Source organism: Oncorhynchus clarkii, chromosome 30 (genome assembly GCF_045791955.1).
Source record: "Oncorhynchus clarkii lewisi isolate Uvic-CL-2024 chromosome 30, UVic_Ocla_1.0, whole genome shotgun sequence".
Lineage (NCBI taxonomy): Eukaryota > Metazoa > Chordata > Actinopteri > Salmoniformes > Salmonidae > Oncorhynchus > Oncorhynchus clarkii.
This window is the reverse complement of record NC_092176.1, coordinates 16573416-16579415: the sequence shown is the minus strand read 5'-3', so window position 1 is coordinate 16579415 and position 6000 is coordinate 16573416.

The following is a 6000-nucleotide window of genomic DNA, read 5'->3' as shown; positions in this document are numbered from 1 at the left end:
CGGTTGGGATGGTGTTCTTCGGCTTGCAAGCTTCCCCCGTTTTAATCCAAACATAACGATGGTCATTATGGCCAAACAGTTCTATTTTTGTTTCATCAGACCAGAGGACATTTCTCCAAGAAGTATGATCTTTGTCCCCATGAGAGGTGCCTTCTTCCTTCCTGAGCGGCCTTTCAGGTTATGTCGATATAGGACTCGTTTTACTGTGGATATAGATACTTTTGTACCTGTTTCCTCCAGCGTCATCACAAGATCCTCACAAGATCACGAGAAGGTTCTTTGTTGTTGTTCTGGGATTGATTTACATTTTTCACACCAAAGTACGTTCACATCTAGGAGACAGAACGCGTCTCCTTCCTGAGCGGCATGACAGCTGCGTGGTCCCATGTTGTTTATACTTGCCTACTGTTGTTTGTGCAGATGAACGTGGTACCTTCAGGCATTTGGAAATTGCTCCCAAGGATGAACCAGACTTGTGGAGGTCTACAATTTTTTATTGAGATCTTGGCTGATTTCTTTTGATTTTCACATGATGTCAAGCAAAGAGGCACTGAGTTTGAAGGTAGGCCTTGAAATACATCCACAGGTACACCTCTAATTGACTCAGAAGCTTCTAAAGCCATGACATCATTTTCTGGAATTTTCCAAGCTGTTTAAAGGCACAGTCAACTTAGTTTATGTACAGTGCCTTGCGAAAGTATTCGGCCCCCTTGAACTTTGCGACCTTTTGCCACATTTCAGGCTTCAAACATAAAGATATAAAACTGTATTTTTTTGTGAAGAATCAACAACAAGTGGGACACAATCATGAAGTGGAACGACATTTATTGGATATTTCAAACTTTTTTAACAAATCAAAAACTGAAAAATTGGGCGTGCAAAATTATTCAGCCCCTTTACTTTCAGTGCAGCAAACTCTCTCCAGAAGTTCAGTGAGGATCTCTGAATGATCCAATGTTGACCTAAATGACTAATGATGATAAATACAATCCACCTGTGTGTAATCAAGTCTCCGTATAAATGCAGCTGCACTGTGATAGTCTCAGAGGTCCGTTAAAAGCGCAGAGAGCATCATGAAGAACAAGGAACACACCAGGCAGGTCCGAGATACTGTTGTGAAGAAGTTTAAAGCCGGATTTGGATACAAAAAGATTTCCCAAGCTTTAAACATCCCAAGGAGCACTGTGCAAGCGATAATATTGAAATGGAAGGAGTATCCGACCACTGCAATTCTACCAAGACCTGGCCGTCCCTCTAAACTTTCAGCTCATACAAGGAGAAGACTGATCAGAGATGCAGCCAAGAGGCCCATGATCACTCTGGATGAACTGCAGAGATCTACAGCTGAGGTGGGAGACTCTGTCCATAGGACAACAATCAGTCATATATTGCACAAATCTGGCCTTTATGGAAGAGTGGCAAGAAGAAAGCCATTTCTTAAAGATATCCATAAAAAGTGTTGTTTAAAGTTTGCCACAAGCCACCTGGGAGACACACCAAACATGTGGAAGAAGGTGCTCTGGTCAGATGAAACCAAAATGGAACTTTTTGGCAACAATGCAAAACGTTATGTTTGGCGTAAAAGCAACACAGCTCATCACCCTGAACACACCATCCCCACTGTCAAACATGGTGGTGGCAGCATCATGGTTTGGGCCTGCTTTTCTTCAGCAGGGACAGGGAAGATGATTAAAATTGATGGGAAGATGGATGGAGCCAAATACAGGACCATTCTGGAAGAAAACCTGATGGAGTCTGAAAAAGACCTGAGACTGGGACGGAGATTTGTCTTCCAACAAGACAATGATCCAAAACATAAAGCAAAATCTACAATGGAATGGTTCAAAAATAAACATATCCAAGTGTTAGAATGGCCAAGTCAAAGTCCAGACCTGAATCCAATCAAGAATCTGTGGAAATAACTGAAAACTGCTGTTCACAAATGCTCTCCATCCAACCTCACTGAGCTCGAGCTGTTTTGCAAGGAGGAATGGGAAAAAATTTCAGTCTCTCGATGTGCAAAACTGATAGACATACCCCAAGCGACTTACAGCTGTAATCGCAGCAAAAGGTGGCGCTACAAAGTATTAACTTAAGGGGGCTGAATAATTTTGCACGCCCAATTTTTCAGTTTTTGCTTTGTTAAAAAAGTTTGAAATATCCAATAAATGTCGTTCCACTTCATGATTGTGTCCCACTTGTTGTTGATTCTTCACAAAAAAATACAGTTTTATATCTTTATGTTTGAAGCCTGAAATGTGGCAAAAGTTTGCAAAGTTCAAGGGGGCCGAATACTTTCGCAAGGCACTGTAAACTTCTGACCCACTGGAATTGTGATACAGTGAATTATAAGTGAAATAATCTGTCTGTAAACAATTATTGGAAAAATTACTTTCGAAAACTATAGTTTGTTAACAACAAATTTGTGGAGTGGTAAAAAAAGTGTATGAGTATGTAAAAAATACATCTTTTTCTGTGTAGGTTTTCGAAGCATGCGTCTTTACCTGTTCAATTGTCATTTTAATTAATGATACACATTGATTCTTTAAGAACTTTTATGCCTTAGGAGTTTAGTACAATGGCCACACTGGTATATAGTATCATAACCCAATAATTAAAGTAATTTTGCCAGCTAAGATAGTTAGACAAGCTACTCTACCTTAATTGATAGCTTGAAATGGCTTGGTAGTGTCACGACTTCCACCGAAGGTGGCTCCTCTCCCTGTTCGGGCGAAGCTTGGCGGTCATCGTCGCCGGTCTACTAGCTGCCACCGATCCTTTTCCCTTTTCATTTGGTTATGTCTGTCTTGTATTCCAGCTGTGTTCGATTTGGTGTAATTAGGGGTATTTTAATCTCGCCATACCCTCTGGGTTTTGTGCAAGATTGTTACGTTAGCTGTCATTTAGTTTGGGTTACGTTTTCTTGTGTTCTGTTGAACAGGTGTTTTTTTCTGGACGGTGTCCGGTTGTTTTGAGGCTACTGTTATAGTCCTGTTCCTGTTCTTTGGACTTCTATAATAAAACGCCCTTTTTCGAAGTTTGCTCTCTCCTGCGTCTGACTCCACACCCACTTCTCCTTGGGGAGATACATGACAGAATCCCGCACTGAAATCATGGAGTCAGCAGGAGCGGACATGCCCTCCCCGTCCATGGAGGAGAGTGTTCTCCATCATACAGCCGTGCTACACCGTCTGGGGACGGCTATGGATCAGGTGATGGCGAGAATGGAGAGATGGGAGAGGAGCGGCCTCCCTACCCCCTCTTCGGCCACTCTCCAGCCTGGTGGTGCACCACCTTCTCCGGCGGTGTCCGACCCCAGCGGGATTCGGCTCGCGCTCCCGAGGGAGTACGATGGGACGGCAGCCGGGTGAAAAGGGTTCCTGCTCCAGCTGGAGCTTTACCTGGCGACCGTTCACCCGACTCCCTCGGGAGAGGAGAGTGTCAACGTCCACGTCTCCTGCCTTTCGGGAAAGCCCTGGAGTGGGCCAACGCGGTCTGGGAAAAACAAGTTTTAATGACTCCAACCTAAGTGTATGCAAACCTAAGTGTATGTAAACTGGGCAACAGAAGGTGAGCGCCACCGTAGTGACGCTCCAGTGTTTGCACCGGGGGACAGGATCTGGCTCTCGACACGAAACCTGCCCCTCCGCCTGCCCTGCCGGAAGCTGGGCCCGCGGTTTGTGGGGCCATTTAAAGTCCTGAGGAGAATAAATTAGGTGTGTTATAGGTTACAGCTCCCCTCTTACTATCGTATTAACCCCTCGTTTCATGTGTCTCTCCTCAGGTCGGTGGTAGCTGGTCCACTGCAGGACGTTGAGGTGCGGAAGGTCCCTCCGCCCGCCCCTGGACATCGACGTTCCATCCTGGACTCTAGACGTCAGGTGTGGGGCCTGCAGTACCTTGTGGATTGGAAGGGGTACGGTCCGAAGGAGAGGTGCTGGGTGCCGGTGGGGAACATCTTGGACCCATCTCTGCTGGGTGAGTTCCACCGCCTCCATTCAGATCACCCTGCTCCTCTCGAGTCCGGCGTCGGCGCGCTGCGGAAACCACGCGTCGGCGGGGGTACTGTCACGACTTCCACCGAAGGGGGCTCCACTCCCACTCCCTGCGTTCGTCGTCGCCAGTCTACTAGCTGCCACCAATCCTTTTCCCTTTTAATTTGGTTATGTCCTGTCTTGTGTTTCACCTGTGTTCGATTTAGGGTAATTAGGGGGGTATTTTAATTTCACCATACCCTCTGGGTTTTGTGCGGGATTGTTACGTTAGCTGTCATTTTGTTTGGGTTTTCTTGTGTTCTGTTGAACCGGTGTCCGGTTGTTTTGAGGCTACTGTTATAGTCCTGTTCCTGTTCTTTGGACTTGTATAATAAAACACCCCTTTTCGAAGTTTGCTCTCTCCTGCGCCTGACTCCACACCCACTTCTCCTTGGGGAGATACATGACAGGTAGCTAGTTATGAGGATGGGAGGTCTAGCTGGCTAATTGCTAGGTGGCTAGTATTACAGAGAAACAACAAAACATTTTCATTGTATTCATTCATCATGAAGGAATCAATGGAATTCATACAATAGCTTGATCAAATAAATTTACAAACGTACCTCTTGGAAGTCCTGTCCATCACCGGCAGCTAAAATCAAATCAAATGGTCACACAACAGTCTCTCTCATCCTCCACTGACAATCCTTTCTGCACACACTAGAGTATCTAACGTCCTGTCCAGCATATCTAAGGGGGGTGGTCTTTGCCTGGTCCAGTCAGTGTGCCCCCTCCGCAACTACAGCTGCTAGATTTTTAAAAAGAAATAATGATAAAATGTGGGCTTAAAAATTAAGTTTAGTAATTAATTCAACATTTGGAAAATTATAAAACAGAACAAATCTGAGGGGGCACGTGCCCTTGTGCCTCCTATTGGCATGACACCTCTGTCAACAGAGATGCATACTCCTCACCCACATGAACAATATTGAATAAGCAATCTTCCAAAACTCTCAATCGCTCCTTTTGTGCCATCATACTATTAAGGATTTATGGACATATGGACATACAAGATATGCCTCTTTTGTTGGAGAATTTTCACAATACTTTGTTTATTACTATGTCATCCCTGTTTGTGAACTGGGTTGTGGTGTGGTCCACTTGAAAACCACATTCAAATATGCAAGGAGAATACATTAGAAAATTATAATTCCAAGGATGAGGTTGAGCACATGTCATGTAAGTTCTGCAACTCCAGGAAGTGATTGGATGTTTTAGCATTTCATTTCCATAGAGAGTGGCAAGTCTCTTCTGATGAATAGGTAATGCCAACCCGTCCAGGCACCGGTCGGATTGTGGGAGGATTGCTGTAAGTTCTGTTTTTTAAATAACTACGTAGACTACACTTGCTTGCTCCAATTTCAAATGATCACTTTTTCTTGGGGCTACGGACAACCAATTTCACCATGAGATGTTAAGTGACTCTTTTTACTTCAGCAGCTCCATACAACATCTGTGGATGTAAAGAAAAAAAATCCCAAATGCATTTGTCAAGTCCTTAAAAAATGTCTCTAATAGGACATTAACTATACATCACATGGACTACAAAGTTCTGCACAGGAAAGACTCTGAAGGTCAAAGGCAAAAAATCTATTTTTATAAATGGAGTGACTCAATTGGGTAATTAATAAGAACATGTTCTAATATCATACAGTAATATTGGCTGGGAGCAAAGGAGTCTGGGGTGACCTTGATGCCACCTTACATTCAGTATAAACAAAGAAGGCAACATAAACATATGGAAGAAGCAATAGATTTGTCTTTTATTAAAAACATTTATTCAAAAAGTAACTTTCATAAAGGAAACGGAGTCAAACAGAGGAAACTTATTCCAGAAAAGTCATTGATTTTCCTCTCCTTTCAAAATGACACAAAGAAATCTTGCAGGGCTCACTGTTGAGTCTGTTTTAAAAAAAACACACAGGACAGGCAGATGGAATATCCAGAGGATATCTATTTCAACGAT